The following is a 15885-nucleotide window of genomic DNA, read 5'->3' as shown; positions in this document are numbered from 1 at the left end:
AAACGCCCAAGCGTATATATTTTATGAGGAGTAAAGAGTCTTTTGAACATGTCATTTTTTTTTTTTTTTTTTTTTTTTGCACAAGTTTTGGCAAAATGTGGAAAGCATTTTACACACACACTCACTCTCACTCACTCACACACACACTCAATTTGTATGTCAATTTATAAGATATTTCTAACACATAGCATTTGCATACCATAAAATACATTCTGCTACTCCTCCTGAGTATGGCAAAATTCCAGTACTGGTTTGGTGTTTGTGGATTGACCAGTGGGCTGTATGGTGCTGCTGGTGGCTGCCTGGTCTTCTGAGCATCTTTTAGAACAGGGGTCTTCAAACTACGGCCCTCCAGTTGTTCAGGAACTACAATTCCCATCATGCCTAGTCATGTGTGTGAATGTTAGAGCTTTACAATGCCTCATGGGATGTGTAGTTTCTCAACAGCTGGAGGGCCATAGTTTGAGGATCCCTGTTTTAGAATGTACTACTTCCTCTTCTCTCACTTTTAATGGGCTCTGAATAGGAATAAGACGGTGAGAACTCCCTGCTGCACTCATACTTCACACCACTTACTCAAACACAACCTATCCAAAACCGAGTTCATAATATTGCCATCCCTGATTTCTCAGTCAAGATCAATGGCACAACTATCAGTCCGTTCGCATGTGCTAGGGCTAACCCTGGACTCTGAAATGGCCTTTCAGACTCACATCCAATCCCTGTCCAAATTGTGCACCTCAATCTCTGCAACATCTCCAGAATATGCTCCTTTTAAACTACTGACACAACTAAGCTTCAAATTCACTCCCTGGTTATCTCTCGCCTTAAAATTTGTAACTCCCTCATTGGCTTAGCTTTACATTGGCTATCCTCATTCAGTCCATGATCTTATCATTGGTAAGTTGCAATAAATTACCCTTCGGGTTTAATACTGCTTTAATTTAACCACTTCAGCTCTAGAAGGTTTTAGCCCCTTCCTGACCAGGTCAATTTTTGGGACATGGCACTACATTGCTTTAACTTTGTGTGATGTTGTACCTAAATTTATATTCCCCCCCCCCCCCCCCCCACAAACTATGGTATTTATGGACTAGTAATGATGGCGATCAGTGATTTTTAGTTTGACTGCGACATTGTAGTGCACACTTTTTGGGGACCAGTGACACCAATACAGTGATCAGCGGTTAAAAAAAAAAAAAAAAATATGACACATGCACTGTCACTATATAGATTACGCTAGCAGGGAAGGGGTTAATGGGCAAAAGGGGTATGTGTGCTCCTAGGGAGTGCTTAGCAGAAACACAAGATCTCCATTTTCCTCCCTCACAGAACAGCGGTCTGTGTTCTGTGAACAATCGGGGGTGGCCGGTGGCCATTGTGGCAGCCCCAGAGCTGAGAAATCACAAATCGGTACACGATTTTGCATTTAAGGGCCACCCTGCTGCAGTATATGTACATGAGGCGGTCCTTAAGCACTTAATGGAGAAATACGTAGGCTGCTATTGCAAATCTCTTCAAATCAGCCAGACAGAAACCTGCCATTTTTAATACTCACAGAGTATGTAAACAAGATCAATATTGAGCTAGCAGTGTCAAATATAAAACCCAAACTTTTTATTTTTCGTTTTTTGAATGGAGTAGGGAAGGAAGCGAAGGGTCAAAACCCATTGTGGTTTTTTTTTTTTTTTAAATTGTCTGCTGGTAGGAATGACTGTTTATATCCTGGTGGTTATTAAAGAGAAAAAAATAAAAAGTACATTTTAATATTTACAATGGTGACTTCCAATAGAGGCACCTGTTCCAATGACTATACATGAGGTGAGGGGGGTTTTCCCTCATTTCCTGTTGTCACCAGGGCAGAAAGTGAAGGGAAGTCTGTCCAACAGAACACACTGACTGATTTTTACCTACTTTTTCTAAAACTCGGCTAGTCTTTGCTTTATGTGTCCTCTACCCACTTGCCGACCACCCGCCGTCATCATACGATTGGAGGCCTGGCTCATTCCTGTGAATCACTGTAGCCGTTCAGCAGTCCCTTTAACAGCTACAGGGGGGCCTTGGGGAGCCAGACTGGGGATCTGTCAATGTAAACAAACAGATCCCTGTTCTGACATGGAAGTACTGAGTGATCGTCTGTTCCTAGTCATTAGGAACAGCGACCTCTCTGTACTCCCAGTCAGTCCCATTGCCCGAAAGGTAGAAACCCCTCCCAGGGAACACATTTAACCCCTTCCCTGCCAGTGAGATTTGTACAGTAATCAGTGCATTTTTATAGCACTGATTGCTGTATAAAAGCTCAATAGTCCCAAAAAGTGTCCGTTCTGTCCGTCACAATGTCGCAGTCACGCTAAAAATCGCTGATCACCACCATTACTAGTAAAAAAATAAAATTAAAAAAATAATATACCATAAATCTGTCCCCTTTTTTTTGTAGACGCTATAACTTTTGCACAAACCAATTAATATACACTTATTGCAATTTTTTTTTACCAAAAATATGTAGAATAGATATTGGCCTAAACTGATAGAGAATTTTTTTTTTTTTTTATAGCGCAAAAAATAAAAACTGCAGAGGTGATCAAATACCAAAATAAAACTCGGGGGCATACATATTGTTTGGGTGCAGCGTCACACGACCGCGCAATTGTCAGTTAGAGTGACAGTGCCATATCGCAAAAAATGGCCTGGTCATTAAGGGGGCAAATCTTCCAGTTCTTCCAAGTGGTTAATCTCCTGGCCAGAGGTTTCTGTAGCTTACCTTCAATGGTCCCAATTGTTTTTGGAAATGTCATTATCCCTAGAGGCCTTTCATACAAGCATTCAGTGTTACTCTGTCTGTGGTTTAGCCTGCATCCATCTGAAAAACTTTGCATATCTATGGGCAGGTAGATGTATGCTTAGGAGTAAGGTAACATACAGTGGGGGAAATAATAATTTGATCCCCTGCAGAGTTTGTAAGTTTGCCCACTTACAAGGAAATAAAGGTCTATAATTTTCATCATAGATGTATTTTAACCACTTAAGGACCGCCGCATGGCAATGTACGTCATCAGAATGGCATGTACAGGCACAAGAACGTACATGTACGTGCTTGCCTTCCAGCGGATGGGGGGTCCGATCTGACCCCCTCCCGCTAGATGAGGTGGTCCCTTTCGCTTCAGGAGCGATTCGGGATGAGGGGATGGCCGTTGGTTTCTGGCCATCCCCTCTCGATCGCTCCTGGCGAATGAGAAGCTTCCTCCCGCTGTGTATAGTAAACACAGGCAGGGAGGAAGTGATGTCATTCTCCTCGGGGCGGTCTTTTTGACCGGACTACGAGGAGAACACTGAAAGTAAGTGCACCAAACACTACACTAACATGTAGGCACACAAATCCCGCCCCCCCCCTCCCCGTCACAGTGTCACTGATTGCAGTGATCATTTATTTACTGATCAATGCATTCAGTGTCAGTTGTGACAGTAAAAAGTGTCAGGGCAGTTAGTGTTAGGTCCAGGGTAGCCCCCTACCCCCCCCCCAATAAAGGTTTAACCCCCTGATTGCCCCTAGAGTTAACCCTTTCATCCCCTTTTGCCAGTGTCACTAAGCGACCATTTTTCTGATCGCTGCATTAGTGTCACTGGTGCCGCTAAGTAGCTAGTTCTTTTTTTTAGGTTCGCCGCCAGGTTTTTATAGCTTTAGGTACCCCGATATACTACCCAATAATGGTTTTAACCCCCTGATTGCCCCTAGTTAACCCTTTCACCCCCTTTTGCCAGTGTCACTAAGCGATCATTTTTCTGATCGCTGCAGTAGTGTCACTAGTGTCGTTAGGAAGCTAGTTATTTTTTTAGGTTCACCTCCAGGTTTTTATAGTGCTAGGTACCCCCATATACTACCCAATAACGGTTTTAACCCCCTGATTGCCCCTAGTTAACCCTTTCACCAACGATCACCGTATAAGTGTCACTAGTGACACTGGTTAGCCAGTTAGTTATTTAGGTTCCCCGTCGGGTTTTTATATAGTGCCAGGGACCCCCATATACTACCTAATAAAGATTTGAACCCCCCGATTGCCCCTAGTTAACCCTTTCACCAGTGATCACCGTATAAGTGTTACGGGTGACTCTGGTTAGTTTGCTTTTTATAGCATCAGGGCACCCACCATTTATTACCCAATAAAGGTTTAACCCCCTGATCACCCGGCGGGTGATATCAATTAGGTTTTAGGGTCAGGGTCTGCGTCGCCCCAGGCAGCGCTAGTGCCAGTACCGCTAACACCCACGCGCAGAGCATAAACCTCCCGTAGAGGTATAGAATCTGAACAGATCAATATCTGATCTTTTTTTTTTTTATATATTCTTTATTTAGTTTTTTTTTTTCCCTTACAAATAGAATAAAACAAAAGACAAAAAGAAAGTACATTCAGTCACAAACTCAATCATTTCTTAATATCTTTTACAGTCGAACATATTTAACATTTCATATCCCTCCTCCAGCCCCCCCCCTCCCCTTCTTGCAGTGGGTTCGGGGTTGTATCCACCCTTGCCAACACTATGTATATCATACCCGATTTTATTTTACCATTTCCTCTACATACCTCCATGATTTTTTAAATTCTATCCATGATACCCATTTATCCCTAAACCCCTCTCTAGATACCAGTTCTTCCCCCTCTTCCTCTGGGCATTCCATATTCTGTATTTCATTTACCCGGAGTATCCAGTCCCGTATTTTGGGACTATCCGGCTCCCGCCATTTTTTTGGGATTAGACTTTTAGCGGCACTGAGCAGTATGGGGATTAAAGAGGACATATATTGCCTCACAGAGCTTTCGGTCCCGTGAAACTATACAATCCAGGGATCTTCTGCTATGTATTTATTTGTTACAACTTTTATTAGATCCAACACCTCCTTCCAATACTTTTTAATAATCGGGCAATCCCACCAGATGTGAGCCATGGTTCCTATTATCTTACACCCCCGCCAACACTCTGGGGATTGCGCGATTACAAATCTACCCACATTGTCTGGGGTCACATACCACCTTGCGAGGCACTTATAATTTAACTCAATCATCTTATGGTCTACCATCGCACTATGAGTTCATTTCATTATTTTCTCCATTGTCTGTAAACTACATCGAATCCCCAGCTCTCTTTCCCATTTTTTAATATAGGGCAGGCCATCCCGTCCTTCCCCCTCTGATAGAATTTTATAAATTCGACCTATGTTATTTTTTGATTTATCTCTAAGACAGAGCCGCTCGAAAGGCCTGTAATCTTCGTCACTTCGAATTGGATGGGGCAATTTTGTAATAAAGTGGCTTAACTGAAGGTACCTCCAGGCATCTATCCGCATAAGTTCCGTGTCCAACCTCAGTGCTTGAAACGTGTTTATTTTACCTCTGTAAATAATATCTTTTACTTGTGCATTACTTTTTATTATCCAGTTTCCCCCCACCTCCTGTTTACCCGGTATGAAAAAATCATTGTCTTTTAAAAAAATCAAAGGTGAATTATAATTCCATTTATTTTGTGCATGTGTTCGATCCCATAATTTAAGTGTGATACGTGTTATTTCGTGTTTGTTTAAACCTACAGACCTATACTGAGGAGGGTTCCAAATTATTCGTCCTAACTGTGCTTGACTCATTGCCTTTTCCACACTTACCCACCTTTTATTATTTGCCTCTTTTCCCCATTCCACCACTCGTGTAAATACCACCGCGTTATAATATTTTTTTAAATCCGGGATTGCAAGGCCCCCCTTTTTTTTTTTCCCTGCTCAGTACCGCGAAAGCAATTCTTGTTTTTTTATGTTGCCAGATATAGCTTGAGATTAACCCCTTTAATGTCCTGAAGAAAACTAGGGGGAGAGATATGGGCAACATTTGGAACTTATATTGAATCTTTGGGGTCAAAACCATTTTGACCGCATTGATCCGCCCTAACCAGGAGAGGTGACATATTGAGATTTTTTTTATTTCTCTCTTAATTTCCTCTAATAATGGAATGTAGTTGTTAACATAGATTTTCTTGATAGTATCGGAGAGGTAGACTCCTAGATATTTAATCTCCTTTCGCCAAGGAAACCGAAATTCCTCACGGAGTCTTACCATTTCCTGTCCCTTAATATTAATATTTAGGACTTCAGACTTATTGAGGTTTATTTTTAAATTCGAGATTTCCCCATAATTTTCCAATAACCTCAGCAAGTTCGGAATCGTGATCCTTGGGTTGGAGATATAGAACAACACATCATCCGCATATGCTGCGAGTTTGTGCTCTTCTTCTCTAACCTTAATCCCTTTTATGTCTGGGTTCTCTCGGATGGAGGCCAGTAACGGTTCCAGGGACAGGACAAACAAAAGTGGGGACAAAGGGCACCCCTGTCTGGTGCCGTTCTCCATTTGAAATTGGGAGGAAGACATCCCATTCACTTTTACCGACGCCTGAGGGTAATTATATAGCACTTTGATCCATTGGATCATTCTTGGTCCAAGACCCAGCACTTTCAGTGTTTCAAACATGAGTCCCCAGTTTACCCTGTCGAATGCTTTCTCCGCATCTATCGACAGGAGTAGTCCTGGTGATCCATTCGTTTTTAAGGCCTGTAGTAGGAGCAACGAACGCACTCCATTGTCCCTACCTTCTCTCTCAGGGATGAATCCGACCTGGTCCGGGTGCACCAGGTCGGTCATCCTTTCCTTCAGCCTAGAAGCTAAGACCTTGTCAAATAATTTGGTGTCAGCATTTAGTAAGGCGATTGGCCTGTAACTAGAGCAAAGCGTACTGTCCTTCCCCTCCTTTAGCAACACCGTAATTGAGGCCCGCAGGGCCTCTCCTCCCATCCCGAATTCTCTACCTAAGCCATTCATATACTTGCAAAGCTTGGGGACTAAGATCTCTTTGTATTTTTTCAGATACGAAATCGTAAATCCGTCTGGTCCCGGGCTTTTACCGGAGGCGGTATCTTTCAGAGCCTTAAAGATCTCTTCTTCAGTAATGGGTCTGTCTAAGTTACATCTATCGCTCTCAGCTAAACTCGGTAATTTCACTTTATTCAAGAATTCTTTAATTTTGTCTATTTTCCCTAAATCTTTTGCCCCTTTCTGTCCTAAGTTATACAGAGCTTCGTAATATTGCTTAAAGACCTCCGATATCTCCCTGGAAGTATGGGTCATCTTCCCATTCTTGTCTTGTATTTTATCGATAAAATTATTCCCACTCTTCCTTTTCAGCTGTCTGGCTAGATGTCTACTTATTTTATTTCCCAGGTAATATCTCTCTCTAGTTCTCCTGTCCAATGTCCTCTTTGGTTCCTGTCCCATCATATCTTTAAGTTCGTCCCTCTTAATCACCAATTGATGGAGATATTCCTGCTGTTGCCCCCTTAATTTTTTATGGGCCTGTTCTAGTTTATAAACCTCTTCTTTTAGATTTTCTATTTTCTCTAGTCTTTCTTTTTTTTTCCTTGTGCCCATGGAGATGAGGATACCCCTAATATATACTTTATGTGCCTCCCACAAAGTGGCACCGGAAATTTCTGCTGGGTCATTAACGGAAAAATAAAATTCGATTTCCTTTAATACTGCCTCCGCAATTTTCTCGTCCTGCAAGAGATTCTCGTTCAACCGCCACGTGAACGGTAGCCTTTGCATTCCGAGTATCCTCATCTTCATTGACACCGGGGCATGATCTGACAGTGTAACTATTCCTATCTTGGTTTCCGTCACTAGATCCAACAGCCTATAGTCAACCAATATATGATCCAACCTGGAGTACGTCCCGTGCACGGGGGAAAAAAAGGTGTAATCTTTTATTTTATCATGCTGCAACCTCCATACATCCATCATTTGATGTTGTTTCATCCAAAGTTTAATCATCTTCAGTGCATTCATATTTAACCCCCTAGCGTGGGACGTACTATCCCAAGATGGTTCCATACAAAAGTTGAAATCTCCTGCGAGGACAACATCCCCCACCTTAAAATCCTCTAACTTTCCCAATACTGTTTTCAGATATCTTATAGGGTTTTTGTTGGGGCAATATACGTTTGCTAGGGTGAGAATCTTATCCCCTAATTTTCCCTTTACAAACAGGTATCGACCTTCAGGGTCTGTCATCCTATCCATCAATGTGAACTTTATACATTTCTCGAACCCTATTGCCACTCCCTTAGCCCTCTTTATAGGCGAATCCCCATATAGCCAGTTTGGATAATTAACCGAGTATAGTTTAACATTTGTATCTTGAGACAAGTGGGTCTCTTGCAGAAATACCACCTCTGCTCTGTACTGCTGTAATTCCTTTAACAACTTATACCTCTTAGCCAGAGAGTTCAGACCCTTAACATTGTATGACAAGAAATTTACTTCTATCATCTATAGTTTTCCAGTAGGAAGTGATACTTCCGACCTCTTTTCTTCCTTATCTCAGTACGTATTACCTTGGTTGGCTCTGCAAGAAACCTCAACACCCTCTCACCCCCTGGCCAACTCCTGACCTCTATTCTGCAGCTGAGGATCTCCTCCATTCTGCAGACTTTACCCGCTAGGGTGCGACTCCGACCACGGCCCCCCGTGTCTGGGTCCCCCCTGCCACCTTCCCCTAAGGGGAAGGGGGGTCCCCCCACAGATACGGTATGATGTCCCGGGGCCCCACCTGATCCCTCAACCACCCTCTTACCTCCGTCCTCCCACCCCACTCTCCCCCCACCCCCTCCACCCCAAGAAAAGGGGGAAAGAGAAAAAAAAAAAAAAAAAAAAAAGAAGAAGAAGAGGGAAGAAAAAAAAAAAAAAAAAAAGAAACAAGTAATACATATAGACCTTCAAAAAGTCCAACTCCCCATATCAGTGTCCATTATGTAAGTCCATTAGGGAACTTTGGGACTGGGATCCCTAGATTGTTACAGAAAACCTCCAGCTCGTCTAGGAATTTTAATCTGAACATTCTTCCATCTCTCTGGACCAGTAAGGCCGCAGGAAACCCCCAACTGTATCTGACGTTTGCCGATCTCAATTGTTCTAATAAAGGTTTTAGAAGTCTCCTCCGAGCCAGTGTTCCTGCCGATAGGTCCGAGAAAATCTGTAAAGAAACCCCTTCATATTGTAACGGGGGCAGCCCTCTAAGCCTGCTCCATATCTTGGCTTTGTCTTCAAAGAGGCAAAATTTTATAATTACGTCTCTCGGAACCTCTTCCCTCAGACCTGGGGGTTTCCTCACCCTATGTACCCGGTCGATCTTTAAGTCCTCTCCTACCCCTCTTCCTAATATGGGGTTGAATATTTTTCCCATCTTAACCCCCAAATCTTCTCCCTGCTGTTCCGGCAATGCTCTGACCCTCAGGTTTTGGCGTCTATTCTGGTTTTCTTGCTCGTCCAGCTTATATAAAATGTCCCGCTGATCCGTTTGCAATTTCCTTACTTGCGTTTTCAGTTCTAATATTTCATGGGCCTGTTTTCCTGTTAGTTCCTCTGCCTCTTCCACTCTCCTCAGTAAGTGGCCCATATCCGTCCTAACATTTGAAATTTCTACTTTGATGGTATTTTCAAGTTTGGCGAACATTTCCAACATTTCACTTTTTGTGGGGATTTGAGCGATATCCCTCTGCCCCCTCATTTTACCTTCCATATCTGAGTCCAATTCCTCCCCTGAATTATCCCCCAGGGCCCCTGATGTCTTGGATACTTCTCTCCTCTTCTCCTTTACCCCCTGCTGCCTTTTTTCTATTCCGGGGCTTTTTAAACTTGTTTCCTTCAGGTACTTCTGTATCGTACTTGTATTAAGACTCTCTTTTGGTTCATTCGCCTTTTGATTTCTTCCCCTCATGTTCCCCCCTTTTGTCCTTTGCCTCCCCAGGATTATTAAAAAGAAAAAATTCTTTGTTCAATCTCTCTTTGATTGTGCCACCGGCACTGCGCTGAGAGCCCAGCCCCCAGATCCACTCTCACTTACTCTGTGATTTTAAGCGGGGAGAACCCTCCCGTTCCTGCTGTTACTGCGATTTCGAGTGAAATCTAGATGAAATTTACAGTGCGCTTCCAAAGAAAGGGCCGCACATTTTCCCACTTCACATTCCGGCGATCAACCTCTATACTTCATATGCGGGTCAGATTCATCATTTTGTGGGTATATAACATCTTGTAAGTCATTTGTATGTATGCTCCATTTAATCCTATTACATCCTGATCTTCAATATTTAATTATCTGGAATCAGTTCACTGAGCCCCTACTGTTCCACTCCTCATTCCACAGAGTCTCTCCAGTCCGGATCTCCCTGAGCATTCAACAGGTGGTAATCAGGTCAAGTTCGGATGAAATTCAGCATATATTCAGCATATGTAGTTCATAAAAAAAAAAAAGAGAAATACCTGGGGAGGAGGTAGAATCTTATAGGGTTGCTCAGTCCTCGATCTACGTTCCGCATATCGCACCTCTGCCCATACAGCCTCCGAAGGAGAGAAAACAGAGAGTGTCCAACTATAGCTCCGCTGTCTTCCAATATACCAGGGATGTCTTAAGACTTTGATTTGAATTGTCAGTCCGCCTGGTCCTGGGTCAAGGCTATGCTCATATCCTCTTTGGGTCTCATGCAGGCACAGCGAGCGCAATACAAGGATGTGGAGGAGGGAATCAGCTGTCTCTTAACCGGCCGGTTAGAGCCCCAGCACTCTGGGGTTGTGCTCTCCTGCTTATACCGACCGTATGTTTAAGGATAGGGATGGGATGGGATAGGACGGACCGGGCGGCTTCATTCATGGAGCTCAGCGTCCTTTCCCCTCACGCTGCTCCAGCTGATCGGCGGGACTGCCCCCATCTGCTCACACGAGCGCCGTCATCAGGTCCCTCCCCTCTCTCACAGGCAGCTCATCCAGATCAATATCTGATCTGATCAGATCTATACTAGCATCCCCAGCAGTTTAGGGTTCCAAAAAAACGCATTGTTAGCGGGATCAGCCCAGATACCTGCTAGCAACTGCGTTTTGCCCCTCCGTCCAGCCCCCCCAAGTGCAGTATCGATCGATCACTGTCACTTACAAGACACTAAACACATAACTGCAGCGTTTGCAGAGTCAGGCCTGATCCCTGCGATCGCTAACAGTTTTTTTTGGTAGCGTTTTATATTTAAATCCGGAAGGCAGTGCTTGGTTTTCGGGGTCCCGTACGTGGCTAGGCTCCCAAAAAGTCCCCCACATGTGGTATCCCTGTACTCGGGAGAAGCAGCAGAATTTATTTTGGGGTGTAATTTCACTTATGCCCATAGCATGTGTGAGCAATATATCATTTAGTGACAACTTTGTGCAAAAAAAATAAAAATAAAATTGCAATATTCCTGCAACTTGGCAAAATATAAAATATTCCATGGACTCAACATGCCTCTCAGTAAATAGCTTGGGGTGTCTACTTTCCAAAATGGGGTCATTTGGGGGGGGGGGGGGTTGTGCTATTTTGGCATTTTATGGCCTTCGAAACTGTGATAGGTAGTGAGGACTGAAATCAAAAACTTGCACCCTTAGAAATCCTGAAGGCAGTGATTGGTTTTCGGGGTGCCGTACACAGCTAGACTCCCAAAAAGTCCCACCTATGTGGTATCCTCGTACTCAGGAGAAACAGCAGAATATATTTTGGGGTGCACTTCCACATATAACTATGGTATGTGTGAGCAATATATCATTTAGTGACAACTTTTTGTAAACTTTTTTTTTTGTGTCATTATTCAATCACTTGGGACAAAAAAATAAAAATATTCAATGGGCTCAACATTCCCCTCAGCAATTTCCTTGTGGTGTCTACTTTCAAAAATGGGGTCATGGGGGGGGGGGGGGGTTGTACTGCCCTGCCATTTTAGCACCTCAAGAAATTAGATAGGCAGTCATAAATTAAAAGCTGTGTAAATTCCAGAAAATGTACTCTAGTTTGTAGACGCTATAACTTTTGCACAAACCAATAAATATACGCTTGACATTTTTTTTTTACTAAAGACATGTGGCTGAATACATTTTGCCCTAAACATATGACTAAAATTGAGTTTATTCAATTTTTCTTATAACAAAAAGTAGAAAATATCTTTTTTTTTCTCAATTTTCTGTCTTTTTCCATTTATATCGCAAAAAATAAAAATCGCAGAGGCAGTCAAATACCATCAAAAGAAAGCTCTATTTGTGGGAAGAAAAGGACGCAAATTTCATTTGGGTACAACATTGCATGACCGCACAATTACCAGTTAAAGCAGTGCAGTGCGAAATTGTAAAAAGACCTCTGGTCCTTAGGCTGACAATTGGTCCGGGGCTGAAGTGGTTAAAATGATAGAGACAGAATCAACCAAAAATCCAGGAAAAAAAAAAAAAAAACACACACACAATACAAATGTTATAAAGGTCTAGAGACAAGGCCACTCCATGTCCTTCTTAAGCCATTCCTGTGTTGGCTTGGCGGTATGTTTTGGTTCATTGTCGTACTGGAAGACCCATCTTCAGTGTTCTGGCTGAGGGAAGAAGGCTCTCAGCCAAGATTTTACAATTCATGGCCCCGTCCATTGGCCTCGTAATGCAGCAAAGTCGGCTGGTAACTTTAGCAGAGAAACAGCCCCAAAGCATCATGTTTCCACCTCTGTGCTTGAGTGTTGGGATGGTATCCTTAGGGTCATAGTCAACAGTTTTCTTCTTCCAAACACGGCGAGTTGAGTTAATGGCAAAAAGCTCAACTTTGGTCTCATCTGACCACAGCACTTTCTCCCAATCCTTCTCTGAATCATTTAGATGTTCATTGGCATGACTGTACATGCCTTCTTAAAAGGAGGGGGCTCGCAGTGTTCAGAGGAAGAAAAATGCTGACTATGACCCTAAGAACACTATCCCTACAGTCAAGCATGGAGGTAGAAACATGATGCTTTGGGGCTGTTTCTTTGCTAAAAGGTACTGGCCGACTTTGCCACATTGAGGGACCATGTATTGTAAAATCTTAAACGAAAACCTTCTTCCCTCAGCCAGAACACTGAAGATGGGTCTTCCGGTATGACAATGAGTCAAAATATACCACCAGGGCAACAAATGAGTGGCTCAAAAAGAAGCATATTAAAGTCATGGAGTGACCTAGGCTCCAGAACTTAATGCTACAGAAAATGTATGGAAGGAGATGAAAATTTCAGTTGCCAAGTGACAGCAAAGAAACCCTAAAGGATGTAGAGAAGAGCGGTAAAGAATAGTGGACCAAAAATCCTCCTGAGATGTGTGCAAACCTGGTAACCAACTACAAGAAACATCTTACCTCTCTACTTGCCAACAAGTATTTCTCCAGCATGTACCAAGTCACGTTTTGCTTGGGGATAAAATACTTATTTTACTCACTGCAACTTAATTTATAGCATTTGGTTCATGTTTTTTTTTTTTCTGGTTTTGGTTGATATTGTCTCTATCATTTAAAATACACCTATGATAAAAAATTTGACCCTCAATTTCTTTATAAGTGGGCAAAATCTGCAGGGGACCAAATTATTTCCCCCACTGTATAGGTGTGAGAGGCAAGGCTTCAGTTTCACAAAACCCATACAGCTGGTTCAGATGGGGTTTGGGTGACCAAAGTCACTGGAGGTGGGCAGTAGGAATGGATCAAATGTACACATGCCCTTTGCAAACAGGAGCAACAACAGAGAAAATGTCTCCTCAATGCTGAATGGTAGAAAAGACAGTGGAAGCAAGCACAACACTCCACCCAGCAGATTACTTCAGCGCTCAGTCCCACTGCATGTAGCCCTTTTACTGCAAAAACCAGTGGGAATAGGGCATGAAGACACCCTAGCACCTTAAAGCAGTATTGAACCTAGAAACTAAATTATTATATACTGCAGCGTACCGATTACTTAGATGCGGTGGCTGTATTCATTTTCTTTCATTACACCTAGTGATTCGGCTAGTAACACTTCCTTGTCTTAGTGTGTCTGCATTTTAAATTAAGTCGTAAATTACACACCTGTGGACAGCAGCAGTGCGAGTCTGGACGTGAGGAGTGTTTGATGCACTAGCAGATATGACATGGTGGACATGACTAACAAATCAAGCCTGAACTCCAGCTAACACATTATAAAGCAGTTACAGCAGGTTTTTTTTTCCCTTTTGGGGTAAAGGTTTCAAATACATGAATAAAAGCTGATCACTGTAAGCACTGTCAGTGGTAAATGTTTTGTCTCAAACTTCTAAGCACTACTTTGCCTGTTCAGCTTGCAGACTAGCCACCACAATTTTACTGCGGCAGGTTGGCTCCGCTGCGCGAAATCACGTTATTGTACATGATCTTGCGTGGTCCGGATAGCAGGCGCGCGCCGGCCCGTGGATTTGATGGGTGCAGGGATACTCATGATCATCTCAGAGAGGAAGAACGAGGAAATGCTGGTGTAAACAACCATCTCCCCGTTCTGCCTAGTGACACTGACCACAGCTTCCTGTGATCGGGAGCGGTGATCAGTGTCATGTCGCAGATAGCAGCCGCCCGCCCCCCCCCCAGTTAGAACACATTCCTAGGACACACTTAACCCCTGCAGCGCCCCCTCCTGGTCAACCCCTTCACATTTACACAGTAATCAGTGCATTTTAATCGCTGTATAAATGCAAATGGTCCCAAAATAGCGCCAAAAAATAAATAAAAATGCCATAAAACTATCCCCTATTTTGTAGATGCTATAACTTGATTTTTTTTTTTTTACCAAAAATATGTAGAAGAATATGTATCGGCCTAACCTGAGAGGAAAAAAAATAATTATATTTTTGGGGGAGATTATAGCAAAAAAAAAAAAAATTGCTTTTTTTTTTCAAAATTGCCGCTTTATTTTGTTTATAGCGCAAAAAATAAAAATGGCAGAAGCAATCAAATACCATCAAAAGAAAGCTCTATTTGTGGGAAGAAAAGGACGCAAATTTCATTTGGGTACAACATTGCATGACCGCGCAATTACCAGTTAAAGCAGTGCAGTGCGAAATTGTAAAAAGACCTCTGGTCCTTAGGCTGACAATTGGTCCGGGGCTGAAGTGGTTAAAATGATAGAGACAGAATCAACCAAAAATCCAGAAAAACAAAACACACACAATACAAATGTTATAAAGGTCTAGAGACTAGGCCACTCCATGACCTTCTTGAGCCATTCCTGTGTTGGCTTGGCGGTATTGTTTTGGTTCATTGTCATACTGGAAGACCCATCTTCAGTGTTCTGGCTGCGGGTAGAAGGCTCTCAGCCAAGATTTTACAATACATGGCCCCGTCCATTGGCCTCTTAATGCAGCAAAGTCAGCTGGTAACTTTAGCAGAGAAACAGCCCCAAAGCATCATGTTTCCACCTCTGTGCTTGAGTGTTGGGATGGTATCCTTAGGGTCATAGTCAACAGTTTTCTTCTTCCAAACACGGCGAGTTGAGTTAATGGCAAAAAGCTCAGTTTTGGTCTCATCTGACCACATCACTTTCTCCCAATCCTTCTCTGAATCATTTAGATGTTCATTGGCATGACTGTACATGCCTTCTTAAAAGGAGAGGGCTCGCAGTGTTCAGAGGAAGAAAAATGCCGACTATGACCCTAAGAACACTATCCCTACAGTCAAGCATGGAGGTAGAAACATGATGCTTTGGGGCTGTTTCTTTGCTAAAGGTACTGGCCGACTTTGCCACATTGAGGGACCATGTATTGTAAAATCTTGAACAAAAACCTTCTTCCCTCAGCCAGAACACTGAAGATGGGTCTTCCAGTATGACAATGAGACAAAATATACCACCAGGGCAACAAATGAGTGGGCCAAAAAGAAGCATATTAAAGTCATGGAGTGACCTAGGCTCCAGACCTTAATCCTACAGAAAATGTATGGAGGGAGCTGAAACTTTCAGTTGCCAAGTGACAGCAAAGAAACCCTAAAGGATTT

Source organism: Lithobates pipiens, unplaced genomic scaffold, assembly GCF_037356315.1.
Source record: "Lithobates pipiens isolate NorthernLeopardFrog02 unplaced genomic scaffold, aLitPip1_a1.2 Scaffold_18, whole genome shotgun sequence".
NCBI classification, from domain to species: domain Eukaryota; kingdom Metazoa; phylum Chordata; class Amphibia; order Anura; family Ranidae; genus Lithobates; species Lithobates pipiens.
This window is presented reverse-complemented; position numbering follows the sequence as displayed.